This window comes from Oncorhynchus tshawytscha, linkage group LG06, assembly GCF_018296145.1.
Source record: "Oncorhynchus tshawytscha isolate Ot180627B linkage group LG06, Otsh_v2.0, whole genome shotgun sequence".
NCBI lineage: Eukaryota > Metazoa > Chordata > Actinopteri > Salmoniformes > Salmonidae > Oncorhynchus > Oncorhynchus tshawytscha.
In genome coordinates, this window is record NC_056434.1 from 37,540,681 (window position 1) to 37,555,982 (window position 15,302).

The following is a 15,302-nucleotide window of genomic DNA, read 5'->3' on the forward strand; positions in this document are numbered from 1 at the left end:
AGGGCCTGGTGGAACTGGAGAGCAGAGTGGCTGCATTCCGACTAAAGGCGGTGCAGAGCCTGCTGTACCATACTGATGTTGGCTGGAGGGACCCAGCATGCGCACTGCTGAGGAGAGCTGTCAGATTAGGGTTGGACCGGCAGCTGTTCCTCATATAGGCTGGAGAGGCTGAGTATAGCAGGTCTCTCTGATTTTTACTCTGCAGTGCTGAGGGTCTAGCAGCTGCTAAGGACTACACTAGAAGGGGGTGTGGAGCCTGGGCTGTGGGTGTGGGAGGAGCCTATCTTCCACATCCAAGCTATCCCTTTGAGAGCTGGTAAGGGGGGTGTTTGAGCGACCAATGTTTCTGCCACTGCAGGTGACGGCGGAGACTGGGGACTGGCAAGGGGGTCTGGAGGACTTGTTAGATTTTAACACTCCAAGCCTGGGGGAGTTTGGAGTGGTGAGAGGTAAGCCCTCTACACCCTCTGCATTAAGGTGAGGAACATTAGGAGCCTAACATGAGTGAAGGCACATCAGTGGCAGGGATGTGGGGAGGAGGGTATGGTGTGTTTTAGATGGAGGGGGCTCTACAAACCCCCAGCACCAAAGAGGTCAGGGGACCTCCATTGGAGGGTTCTACATGGAGCCCTGGCCACTAACAGCTGGTTGGCACTGGTTGAACCGGGAGTCGGGCAGGGGTGTCCTTTCTGTATTGTGAGAGAAACTGTGATTCATGTATTTTCTGTGTCCGCCAGGTTAATGCCATTCATGTCTCTGTTGGAATGTCTGTGCGAGAGGTTGGGGGTGGTTTTTACTGTTGGGATGTTTATAATGGGGTATTCAAATGAGGAAAAGGCCAAATGTGTTTTGTTGAATTTTCAGGTTTGCTCAGGCAAAGTTGGCTATTTGGATAGCAGGGAGGAACAGGGTCAACGGTGGGGGAATAACAGACCCTTTACAATTATTTAATGGGATGGTCTCTGCGTGCTTAGGGTCGAATTTGAGTTGTTTGAAATGATAAAAAGAGTGGAGATGTTTCAGGAGATATGGTGTGCTGGGGGGCCTGTCTGTATAGCTTGGGAAGATGTTTTGAATATACGGTTGTAGAAGTGGCTTTTGGGGGTTATTGTAATGTGTGGTGTTGTTTTTTATCGTGTGGTAGAGGGCAAGTTGAGTATGGTAGATGTATGCGGTACAGGATATATTTTGGTATTTTATTTTGGGGGGGTGAGGTTTTAATGAAATAAGAATGTTTCATTAAAGAAAGACAAAAAAGTTTAAAAAGTCTCTCTCTCACACTCACTCACTCACTCACTCACTCACTCACTCACTCACTCACTCACTCACTCACTCACTCACTCACTCACTCACTCACTCACTCACTCACTCACTCACTCACTCACTCACTCACTCACTCACTCACTCAAACATCTGTAGCACCCTAACAGATTGGCCTACAAACTATCATGACCACTCTATTGAAAGTGTTCTCCGTTTTGCTCTACGACCCCCACAAGTGTCACAGGACTCATCCCAAGTCGGTCACGCTGATGTGCCAAGGCATTACAGTTTTACAATTTTAGTTGTTAAATTGAAACTTTGAAGTACTTTTTATATAAAAGAGCAGTCATGTTGTACACCTGGATTCCTGTTTGTTGCTATTGCAGTAAAATGGACAACATTTCAGAATGTAGTACCTTCGTCATAGTTATAGGTCCATGCTCCATTAAACGTCCATTAAACGTCAATGATACAATGACAACTTCCATATTCTCCTAAAAGCGTATGCACAGTACCAGTCAAAGTTTGGACACAACTATTCATTCAAGGGCTTTTCTTTTCTTTATTTTAACTATTTTCTACATTGTATAATAATAGTGAAGACATCTAAACTATGAAATTACACATATGGAATCATGTAGTAACCAAAGAAGTGTTAAAGAAATCAACATATATTTTAGATTTGAGATTCTTCAAAGTAGCCACCCTTTGCCTTGACAGCTTTGCACACTCTTGGCATTTTCTCAACCAGCTTCATGAGGTAGTCACCTGGAATGCATTTTCAATTAACAGTTGTGACTTGTTAAAAGTTAATTTGTGGAATTTATTTCCTTCTTAATGCATTTGAGCCAATCAGTTGTGTTGTGTAAAATACCAAATTTATTTTATGGCAAGAACAGCTCAAATAAGCAAAAATACACAACAGTCCGTCATTACTTTCAGACATGAAGATCATTCAATCCGGAAAATTTCAAGAACTTTGAAAGTTTCTTTAATTGCAGCCGCAGAACGATCAAGCGCTATGATGAAACTGTCTCTCAAATAAATCCAAATCAAATTATATTGGTGACATACACATGTTTAGCAGATGTTATTGTGGGTTTAGCGAAATGCTTGGTGCAGTAATATCTAACAAGTAATATCTAACAATTTCACAAAATATACCCAATAAACACAAATCCTGAAAGGAATGGAATTAAGAATATATAAACATATTATTATACAATGTTGAAAATAGTAAAATAAAATAAAAAAAACCCTTGAATGAGTAGGTGTGTACAAATATTTGACTGGTACTAATGGTCTTTAATTATTTTTGTTATGCGCTGGTGACAACATCAGTCCCCAGTGTGTCTCAGGCATGCTCAGCAGTGTGGAGAAGTAGTCTTAGAGCAGGTGCAATGTTGATACTGGACCAAGGGAAACAACTTGCTGCTGCCAGCAAAAAGCCAGACTTCATTTGATTACATTGTCGCCTCTGCAAACGTCTATTTCACGTCCAATTTCTCCCCTCGTTGCCGTCTCAGTTTTCCGTTGAAAATGGTGCCAAGCAGCTCTGTCAGAAATGTATTAACTTGTCATTTAGAAAAAGGTATAATTGCGACGAGGTGTCAGCCCCTTGTGAAATGACAGAACATATGCCCATGTCCTTTTTCCTACAACCTCCTTTGTAATTTTGTTTATTTTTTCAGACTGTGACTCAGTTTAGATTAGGTCCGTCACTTTGTGCCATACAATAAATGTTAATTTGGTAAATCGGATGAGGACACCATTACAATTAATTTCTCTGACTGCTGGGGACTTCTATCAATAATGGAATCACCCGTAAATGTTCCATCTTCTCTGGGTAGAAATGTTCTCTCGGGATTGGATTGGGCATTAAAGGGAAATTAAACAGTCAGGCAGATCTGTGTTATCTACTCTCTGACTCTTTTGTCTAGCTGTTTTACAGAGCCGTACAGCAAGTCCCTGGCTGCTAGAGCAGCAGATAGAGACGCCATGGCGGTGTTGGAGAAGAGGAGGGGATGCTGTCGATAAGGCTATGTGTAGAGACTGTGAAAGCGTAAACCTGAGGAAGAATAATGCCCTGTCATGTAGTATGTCTTCGCTTTGTTTTTGATGTTTTCATCCATGTGTTGCCTTATTTGGAATCTATTGTATTATTTAGGATCCATATCCTCTATTTGAGGTGTTAAGGTTCTGATTATCTTACGTTACTTCAGATGTGGAAAATGTTTTGTTAAAATGAGATCAGAATACAGAGTAAAAAAACATATGTTCTACAGCACATCCTTTAGATCAGAAGATGCATACAGCCCAGAGTGAGAGAGAGTGAGAGAGAGTGAGAGAGAGTGAGAGAGAGTGAGAGAGAGTGAGAGAGAGTGAGTGAGAGAGAGAGAGTGAGAGAGAGAGAGAGAGAGAGAGAGAGAGAGAGAGAGAGAGAGAGAGAGAGCAGATTAGTTTTCAGGTCAAGGCAGAGCCTTCGGTGCTGTGAGTATAAGCTCAAACTGAATGTATCATCTTAGATGTTTGGTGCTTTGTTGCATGAGGTCAGTCCCTCGATGACTTCCCACTCCTAGATGCTGAGGTAGGCAGCGGTTGAGTCACCTCAGAACAAATTGACCTTAGAAATATGTATTTTTACCCCTGAAAGAAGCCGACACTCAAACCAACATACAGAAAGCCTACACAGGATGTTGGAATTGTGAGCTGTCCTTGCACATTCTTTTCGATCAATTTATCTTTGTATTGGTTTGTTTCTTTTCGTAGTGGTCCTTTGTAGCTCAGTTGGTACAACATGGCGCTTGTAACACCAGGGTGGTGGGTTTGATTCCTGGGACCACCCATATGTAAAATGTATGCAAGCACTACTGTAAGTCGCTTTGGATAAAAGTGTCTGGTAAATGGCATATATCTATTATTATCTGTGGATGAAATGTTGAGTCATTCTTTGGTTGTAGAATGTCTGAGCTTAGATTAGACCATTTTGTGGAAAACTGTTTTCTTAGTGTTTATTATTGCTTTGTCACCTCAAGCTAATTATGCAGCACTACAATGACCTAGTTGTGATCTACACTCATTGTTAGAGCAATGCACATCAATGCTAAATCAGTGGCATGGTTATTAATTGTAGTTCTGAACACAATTAGCAACCCTGTGCAATAGACTTCCACTTGAGTAATTAGGAACAGCAATTTGCTTTCATTCATGTTTTTAGTAGCAATTGTAATCAATGCAGTCTTCAAAGAGTTCAGTTCAGGTACTGCTGACATTGATCTAGATTCCTGTTAAGGACCAGAGTTAATATTTGAATCATGACAAGACTGAAGACTTCAGCCAGCTCTGGACAAACGCACTGCCTTCTAAAATACACTAACTCGACAGACACGTACAGACATCCTGCACACACATGCGCAGAAATACAAGCAGTCTTGCAGGCACATATTAATGCAGCACGCGCTAGTTTGCACACACACCCAGGCTCTCTGGACACACACACAGCCCACAGATGCAGCCATCAACACACACACACACACATACCCTAGAGGTCTTCATGGATCCACCTGTATCCCAATAGCCGAGACCCGATCCGGGACCCAATCGGGTCCGGATGCAGAATTCTAAATAATGTCACAGGTCAGGGTCAGATTTGATATGATTGCCAAGGGTCTCAGGTATGTGTAATTTTAAATGACTTGTCCGGAAGGACCCATACAGATCAAAACGGGACTATTGCAGTAGAGCGAAAACAATTTTTTTAAATGTTTAATTTATTCTGCTGCTGTTTGCTTTTCACAAGAGTGGCACTTGTAAATTGTTGTTGCTATTGTTGGCCAATCGTAAGTCATCAAAGCGGCAATAGGCTACAGTCAAATATCCTCCATGTGGGGCAAAATTTAGGAGATATCTAATCAATGGAAGATTCAATTAAAATGATGAAATAAAAAATTAAGGGATAAGAATGGGCTGCAACGACCAAGTGCCAACCGGTAGGCTGCTTCTTTATATTCTGAATGGAGTTGTTTGTAACTGTGTAGGACGAGAAATTGCATGCAGCCTCAATTAGCCATTGCTAGCCGCTAGCTAGCTAGTGTAACTAGCTTAACTAGCTTTTCCCGGTGTAATGCAGTCAATAAAGGTACCACAGAATCACATTGGATGATACATAACCTAGCTATGGCAACTATTAGTCAACTACAGTGGATTGCGAAAGTATTCACCCCCCTTGGCATTTTTCCTATTTTTTTGCCTTACAACCTGGAATTAAAATGTATTTTGGGGGGTTTGTATAACTTAAGTTTACACAACATGCCTACCACTTTGAAGATGCAAAATATTTGTTATTGTGAAATAAACAAGAAATAAGACAAAACAACATAAAACATGATCGTGCATAACTATTCAACCCCCCCAAAGTCAATACTTTGTAGATCCACCTTTTGCAAGAATTACAGCTGCAAGTCTTATGGGGTATGTCTCTATAAGCTTGGCACATCTAGCCACTGGGATTTTTGCCCATTCTTCAAGGCAAAACTGCTCCAGCTCCTTCAAGTTGGATGGGTTCCGCTGGTGTACAGCAACCTTTAAGTCATAGCACAGATTCTCAATTGGATTGAGGTCTGGGCTTTGACTATTACCAACAACGACGAGACGGCCTACAGGGAGGAGGTGAGGGCCCTCGGAGTGTGGTGTCAGGAAAATAACCCCACTTTTGTCACCGAAAGCACTCACAAACTTCTACAGATGCACAATCGAGAGCATCCTGTCGGGCTGTATCACCGCCTGGTACGGCAACTGCTCCGCCCACAACCGTAAGGCTCTCCAGAGGGTAGTGAGGTCTGCACAACGCATCACACAACGCAAACTACCTGCCTTCCAGGACACCTACACCACCCGATGTCACAGGAAGGCCATAAAGATCATCAAGGACAACAACCACCCGAGCCACTGCCTGTTCACCCCGCTATCATCCAGAAGGCGAAGTCAGTACAGGTGCATCAAAGCTGGGACCGAGAGACTGAAAAACAGCTTCTATCTCAGTGGTGACTGTTAAACAGCCACCACTAACATTGAGTGGCTGCTGCCAACACACTGACTCAACTCCAGCCACTTTAATAATGGGAATTGATGGGAAATGATGTAAAATATATCACTAGCCACTTTAAACAATGCAACCTAATATAATGTTTACATACCCTACATTATTCATCTCATATGTATACGTATATACTGTACTCTATATCATCTACTGCATCTTTATGTAATACATGTATCGCTAGCCACTTTAACTATGCCACTTGGTTTACATACTCATCTCATATGTACAGTGCCTTGCGAAAGTATTCGGCCCCCTTGAACTTTGCGACCTTTTGCCACATTTCATGCTTCAAACATAAAGATATAAAACTGTATTTTTTTGTGAAGAATCAACAACAAGTGGGACACAATCATGAAGTGGAACGACATTTATTGGATATTTCAAACTTTTTTAACAAATCAAAAACTGAAAAATTGGGCGTGCAAAATTATTCAGCCCCCTTAAGTTAATACTTTGTAGCGCCACCTTTTGCTGCGATTACAGCTGTAAGTCGCTTGGGGTATGTCTCTATCAGTTTTGCACATCGAGAGACTGACATTTTTTCCCATTCCTCCTTGCAAAACAGCTCGAGCTCAGTGAGGTTGGATGGAGAGCATTTGTGAACAGCAGTTTCCAGTTCTTTCCACAGATTCTCGATTGGATTCAGGTCTGGACTTTGACTTGGCCATTCTAACACCTGGATATGTTTATTTTTGAACCATTCCATTGTAGATTTTGCTTTATGTTTTGGATCATTGTCTTGTTGGAAGACAAATCTCCGTCCCAGTCTCAGGTCTTTTGCAGACTCCATCAGGTTTTCTTCCAGAATGGTCCTGTATTTGGCTCCATCCATCTTCCCATCAATTTTAACCATCTTCCCTGTCCCTGCTGAAGAAAAGCAGGCCCAAACCATGATGCTGCCACCACCATGTTTGACAGTGGGGTTGGTGTGTTCAGGGTGATGAGCAGGGTTGCTTTTACGCCAAACATAACGTTTTGCATTGTTGCCAAAAAGTTCAATTTTGGTTTCATCTGACCAGAGCACCTTCTTCCACATGTTTGGTGTGTCTCCCAGGTGGCTTGTGGCAAACTTTAAACGACACTTTTTATGGATATCTTTAAGAAATGGCTTTCTTCTTGCCACTCAGATTTGTGCAATATACGACTGATTGTTGTCCTATGGACAGAGTCTCCCACCTCAGCTGTAGATCTCTGCAGTTCATCCAGAGTGATCATGGGCCTCTTGGCTGCATCTCTGATTAGTCTTCTCCTTGTATGAGCTGAAAGTTTAGAGGGATGGCCAGGTCTTGGTAGATTTGCAGTGGTCTGATACTCCTTCCATTTCAATATTATCGCTTGCACAGTGCTCCTTGGGATGTTTAAAGCTTGGGAAATCTTTTTGTATCCAAATCCGGCTTTAAACTTCTTCACAACAGTATCTCGGACCTGCCTGGTGTGTTCCTTGTTCTTCATGATGCTCTCTGCGCTTTTAACGGACCTCTGAGACTATCACAGTGCAGGTGCATTCATACGGAGACTTGATTACACACAGGTGGATTGTATTTATCATCATTAGTCATTTAGGTCAACATTGGATCATTCAGAGATCCTCACTGAACTTCTGGAGAGAGTTTGCTGCACTGAAAGTAAAGGGGCTGAATAATTTTGCACGCCCAATTTTTCAGTTTTTGATTTGTTAAAAAAGTTTGAAATATCCAATAAATGTTGTTCCACTTCATGATTGTGTCCCACTTGTTGTTGATTCTTCACAAAAAAATACAGTTTTATATCTTTATGTTTGAAGCCTGAAATGTGGCAAAAGGTCACAAAGTTCAAGGGGAATACTTTCGCAAGGCACTGTATATACTGTACTCAATACCATCTACTGTATCTTGCCTATGCCGCTCTGTACCATCACTCATTCATATATCTTTATGTACATATTCTTTATCCCCTTACACTTGTGTCTATAAGGTAGTAGTTTTGGAATTGTTAGCTAGATTACTTGTTGGTTATTACTGCATTGTCGGAACTAGAAGCACAAGCATTTCGCTACACTCGCATTAACATCTGCTAACCATATGTATGTGACAAATAAAATTTGATTTGATTTGACTAGGCCATTCCAAGACATTTAAATGTTTCCCTTGAAACCACTTGAGTGTTGCATTAGCAGTATTTTTAGGGTCATTGTCCTGCTGGAAGGTGAACCTCCATCCCAGTCTCAAATCTCTGGAAGACTGAAACCGATTTCCCTCAAGAATTTTCCTGTATTTAGTGCCATCCATCATTCCTTTAATTCTGACCAGTTTCCCAGTCCCTGCCCATGAAAAACATCCCAACAGCATGAATCTGCCACCACCATGCTTCACTGTTCGGATGGTGTTCTTGGGGTGATGGGAGGTGTTGGGTTTGCGACAGACATTACGTTTTCCTTGATGACCAAAAAAATTTAATTTTAGTCTCATCTAACCAGAGTACCTTCTTCCATATGTTTGGGGAGTCTCCCACATGCCTTTTGGCGAACACAAAACTTGTTTGCTTCTTTTTATCTTTGAGCAATGGCTTTTTTTTTGGCCACTCTTCTATAAAGCCCAGCTCTGTGGAGTGTACTGCTTAAAGTGGTCTTATGGACAGATACTCCAGTCTCCGCTGTGGCACTTTGTAGCTCCTTCAGGGTAATTTATGGTCTCTTTGTTGCTTCTCTGGTTAATGCCCTCCTTGCCTGGTCCATGAGTTTTGGTGGGCGGCCCACTCTTGGCAGGTTTGTCCTTTCCATTTCTTATTATTGTATTTGATGGTGCTCCGTGGGATGTTCAAAGTTTCTTTCAAACCCAACCCTGATCTGTACTTCTCCACAACTTTGTCCCTGACCTGTTTGGAAAGCTCCTTGATCTTCATGGTGCCACTTGCTTGGTGGTGCCCCTGGCTTAGTGGTGTTGCAGACTCTGGGGCTTTTCAGAACAGGTGTATATATACTGAGATAATGTGACAGGTCATTTTACACTTAGATTGCACACAGGTGGACTTTATTTAACTATTAATGTGACTTCTGAAGGTAATTGGTTGCACCAGATCTTATTTTGGGGCTTCATAGTGAAGGAGGTGAATACATATGCACGCACCACTTTTTTTTGTTGTAATTTTTCTTCATTTCACTTCACCAATTTGGACTATTTTGTGTATGTCTGTTACATGAAATCCAAATAAAAAGCCATTTACATAACAGGTTGTAATACAACAAAATAGGAAAAATGCCAAAGGGGGTGAACACTTTTGCAAGGCACTGTATAGTGAGAGTCGGCTTGCTGGTTGCTCTCTCGTCTCTCTCCCTCCTCCCTCTTCCCATGTCACTCGCTCACAGTCACAGTTGCCTACACACACAGCATGGTCCCTACTAGAGCATCGCCTCTCTGTACTTCCTCTCCTTCGTGCTTTGTCAGCTCCGGTTAATGAAGTTGTTGAAAAATCGACTTTTCTGCTGCTTCCCTCACTCGGATCGGATCAGGTCTGGATCTGACCGGGTCTATACAGAACGGCTGTAGTTGTCCTTGGTTCTGTTCGGAATGGGTCTCTATATTTTACTAAATAATTGATGCATATCGGGTCCAGACGGGAAATCCCCACGTCCATTTTGGAACGTTCCCAAATCTTCGGACACATGAAGGCCTCTAACACACACACTCATGATCAACATGCACACACACTCACGATCAACACACACACACACACACACACACACACACACACACACACACACACACACACACACACACACACACACACACACACACACACACACACACACACACACACACACACACACACACACACACACACACACACACACACACACACACACACACACACAGTGGCTGTAGTGGGCTCGCTCATCATTAGTCATTGTCTCTAGCTTGTCTCTGAATGTGCCATCCGGGGAAAGGACAGCACATCCAAAAGAAGGCAGCACTACATTCCTCCAGTCAATGGATGAATCAATGGGTGCTCCCGCTCTTCCCATCAATCTCAGGGAATAATCTGCGAGACATCATAAAAGCTCCACTCTGTCACACTGGAGGCCGGTGTGTACTGCTCCTAATACTGTCATTTAGTCTACTGCAAATTGTACTACTGATGGGAAGGGAGTTTGGGGGGCTAGTAAGGTTTATGTGACTGCAGCTATTGTGTGTGTATATTTATGAGAGGGTTGCAGTTGTGGTCAAGTAGTTCAGCCCATAACAGCTATGTTTAATTAATGGCTTTAATCAAAAACAAGCTGAAATATTGTCCATTCTCCTTTTCCTGTCCTCTCTCCCTCCCTTGCCAGTCACCCACCTTGCCAGTCTTTCCAAGGTAGAACGAGAGGGCCTTTTCTACTTAAATGACATTCCTTTCTCCTTCCCCCCTACACCAAACATGAATTCTACAAGGTGCAGATTTGAGAGATTGATGGGATCTGAGATAAGGTTCTGGGTTCTGCTGACGTGACAGCAGGGGTGAGGGAAGCACATGCACATGCACACGCGCAGGCACACACACACAAAGCAACACACCACCGACACATGTGTCCAGAAAAGCCAATCCTCTTGCCTCCAGGGCAGAGTGGCAGCGTCTGCTAAACGTGATAGTGGCCCAGTTCGCCACATTAATTCCCGCTGCTAAATGAAAGGTTAAACGGGCTAAGGACCTCTTCCCTCCAACTCTCAAGCCTTCTACTGAAGGTGAGCCTATAGTTCCCTGAGAAAAGAACAAAAAAAAGAAACAGACATAATAGGAGGGGAAAACAGAGGGAAATGTTAATGATGGGAGCAGGAAGAATATGCATTTAATAGGTTATTTGAAAATGCACAAAAAGGCTGCTGGAGTTGATTGTTCTTATCTGAGTTCATTAATGCAATTTCTTCTCAAAGAGCCTGTGCAGAGCCTTTCAAGATAAAATAATGACAAAATCAGCCAGGGAGACTTGGCCTTTGTGCTCTAGAAAAGACAATGTCATAGCATGCACATATGCATGCACTCTCACAAACACCCACACACACTAGAGGTGTTCTCCAACTTTTTGGACCCGTTACGAAATGTACACAGGGCTTTCCTCCCTGAACCCTAACCAGATAAATTAATGTTTTAATTATGGAGACCCGGTTCGAACGGACCCGAGGACAACCAGACACGGCCCCGTATAGACCAGTGGTATAGACCCGGTCGAGTCCAGAACCAGTCTGATCCGATACGAGTGGAGGAAGCAGCAGAAAATATATATTAGTAGCTACGTTATTAACTGAAGCTGTTACTGCACACACTGAGGGAGAGGGGAACAGAGCTAGCAGTAGGCTGGGGAGGGGCCGTCATATGTGTTTGTCACTGTGTGAGGCGCTAGGAGGAGGACGAGAGAGACAGAAGCAACCAAGCCGACTCGCACTAGTTATTAACTTCTAGCTGCCAAAGCTACTGTAGGATATTTGTCATCTAATCTGATTACATAGTACCTGTTTCGACTGCATCAAACCAAGAAGAGAAGCTAGATAGCCCTTTCCTGCAGTCAAATTACCTAGTGGTCTCATGGGTTGGAATGTTATTCATATTTTTCATAATGAATTAATATTGTATTAAAAAACCCACCAAATATCTGGTATTTCTATGTCAAATGGTTTTGTTATATTTCAGTCTTCTGTGATGTATATAAAGTATAATATTGTAATGCAAACTCAAAATTGAATACATTTCAACTCTATATCTGACATGGTATAGGTGTTTGCTTCTTGTTCAGCCCATAACTGTGTGTTGGAAGTGAATGCATTTGTTTCAAAGTAGATTTGACTACCAATAAACTCTGTATGACCCTGATTTAACCCACTGAAGTAAATGGTTAAAGCTACACAACACTGGCCAAAAGTAGTGTAGCTTTAACCTTTTAACCGATTTGGCTATTTCAGCCTGACCTGTTACTGACAGGTGTATGAAATGGAGAACACAGCAAAGATAAAGCATTGGAAGTAGAATGGCCCATACCGAAGAGCTCAGTCAGCTCGTCAAATTTCTGCCATACTAGAGCTGCCCCGGTCAACTGTAAGTGCTGTTATTGTGAAGTGGAAACGTCTAGGAGCAACAACGGCTCAGCTGCGAAGTGGTAGGCCACAAAAGCTCACAGAACAGGACTGCCGAGTGCTGAAGAGCATAGTGGGTGAAAATCATTTGTCCTCGGTTTCAACACTCACTAGCGAGTTCCAAACTGCCTCTAGAAGCAGATGTTAATGCGAGTGTAGCGAAATGCTTGTGCTTCTAGTTCCGACAGTGCAGTAATAACCAACAAGTAATCTAACTAACAATTCCAAAACTACTGTCTTATACACAGTGTAAGGGGATAAAGAATATGTACATAAGGATATATGAATGAGTGATGGTACAGAGCAGCATAGGCAAGATACAGTAGATGGTATCGAGTACAGTATATACATATGAGATGAGTATGTAAACAAAGTGGCATAGTTAAAGTGGCTAGTGATACATGTATTACATAAGGATGCAGTCGATGATATAGAGTACAGTATATACGTATGCATATGAGATGAATAATGTAGGGTAAGTAACATTATATAAGGTAGCATTGTTTAAAGTGGCTAGTGATATATTTACATAGTTTCCCATCAATTCCCATTATTAAAGTGGCTGGAGTTGAGTCAGTGTCAGTGTCAGTGTGTTGGCAGCAGCCACTCATTGTTATTGGTGGCTGTTTAACAGTCTGATGGCCTTGAGATAGAAGCTGTTTTTCAGTCTCTCGGTCCCAGCTTTGATGCACCTGTACTGACCTCGCCTTCTGGATGATAGCGGGGTGAACAGGCAGTGGCTCGGGTGGTTGATGTCCTTGATGATCTTTATGACCTTCCTGTAACATCGGGTGGTGTAGGTGTCCTGGAGGGCAGGTAGTTTGCCCCCGGTGATGCGTTGTGCAGACCTCACTACCCTCTGGAGAGCCTTATGGTTGAGGGCGGAGCAGTTGCCGTACCAGGCGGTGATACAGCCCGCCAGGATGCTCTCGATTGTGCATCTGTAGAAGTTTGTGAGTGCTTTTGGTGACAAGCCGAATTTCTTCAGCCTCCTGAGGTTGAAGAGGCGCTGCTGCGCCTTCTTCACGATGCTGTCTGTGTGGGTGGACCAATTCAGTTTGTTTGTGATGTGTACGCCGAGGAACTTAAAACTTACTACCCTCTCCACTACTGTTCCATCGATGTGGATAGGGGGGTGTTCCCTCTGCTGTTTCCTGAAGTCCACAATCATCTCCTTAGTTTTCTCTCGACTTCCTCTATGGCTGAGTAGCCGCACACAAGCATAAGATCATCATGCGCAATGCCAAGCATCAGCTGGAGTGATGTAAAGCTCGCCACCATTGGACTCTGGAGCACTGGAAACGCATTCTCTGGAGTGATGAATCACTCTTCACCATCTAGCAGTCCGACGGACGAATCTGGGTTTGGCGGTTGCCGGGAGAACGCTACCTGCCCGAATGCATAGAAGATTGGTGGAGGAGGAATAATGGTCGGGGGCTGTTTTTCATGGTTTTGGCTATGCCCCTTAGTTCCAGTGAAGGGAAATCGTAACGCTACAGCCTACAATGACATTCTCGAAGATTCTGGGCTTCCAACTTTGTAGCAACAGTTTGGGGAAGGCCCTTTCCTGTTTCAGCATGACAATGTACCCATGCACAAAGCGTGGTCCATACAGAAATGGTTTGTCGAGATCGGTGTAAAATAACTTGACTGGACTGGACAGAGCCCTGACCTCAGCCGTCGAACAATTTTGGGATGAATTCGAACACCGACTGCGAGCCAGTCCTAATTGCCCAACATCAGTGCCCTGACCTCACTAATGCTCTTGTGGCTGAATGAAGCAAGTCCCCGAAACAACGTTCCAACATCTAGTGGAAAGCCTTCCCAGAAGAGTGGAGGCTGTTATAGCAGCAAAGGGGGGACCAAGTCCATATTAATGGCCATGATTTTGGAATGAGATGTTCGTGAGCAGGTGTACCCTTACTTTTTGCCAGGTAATGTAGCTAGCTGGGTTGGCTAATCATAGCTACATATGCTGTGCTTTCCCTCATCCTACACAATAACAATTCCTTCTCATGAACTTTTAATTCCACCATTTTAATTCAGTCTTACATTGATCTGCTAAGTTGATTGTCACAACACACACAGAGCCAGAGGCTAGTGACACTTTGATTACTTGTGACGAGGTGACAGAAACAACAAGCTACATGCCTCTCTCTCTCGCAGCAGTTGCATTTGGGTCTGTACAAGTCCTTACCGGTAAATCAATTACACATGCCCAAAACCTGTGACAATCAGATCCGACCCAAATTCGAGGGTAAAGTCGGTCCGGCCCTGGGTAATCGGGACCCATGAATACCTTATGCTAGTGTATTATGTATGTTTGTAATAGTGTGTTATATGTGAAAGTGTGTTTGTATTATAAACTGTATTTTAATGTTAAGGACTCTTGGAAGATTAGTCCAAATGGGGACTAAAAGAGATCCTAATAACAGCAAATCAAATACCTCTAACACACACACTCACACACTTTGGCACGCATGCACACACACACACACGCTACACTGCACACGTACGTACACAGACTGTATCTCCTCTCAACAAGATTGAGATGGAAGGACTGTGTGTGAAGTGGGCCCTGGTGGTGCTATGGCTGGGTGACCTGACCTATTACTGGGGAGAGATTGTGCTTATTTCTCTGGGTTCCGCAGTCCTCTCCTCTGCAGTCCTCTCCCTTTCAAAGTCATACTGTATAGCAGTCTGGAGGGAGAATGGTAATGGTTGAACCCAACACTCAGTATGAGGACAGGCATAATATATCACCTGTGTGTATGCATTAACCTCAGAGAGGTTCGTCTTTCATGGGTTGTCTGGAGACGTCATTATTCATCACCGTTGGCTAAGAAAATAGGGCAACA

The 15,302-nt window shown here is 43.1% G+C and overlaps 1 protein-coding gene across 1 annotated transcript in view; it reads left to right on the forward strand.

Annotated features, from left to right (window-relative positions):
* The window catches only part of LOC112252516 (leucine-rich repeat-containing protein 4C-like), a 144,919-nt gene that overhangs the window by 11,795 nt on the left and 117,822 nt on the right, over positions 1-15,302 (forward strand). The gene's annotated exons all lie outside the window — the stretch shown is intronic.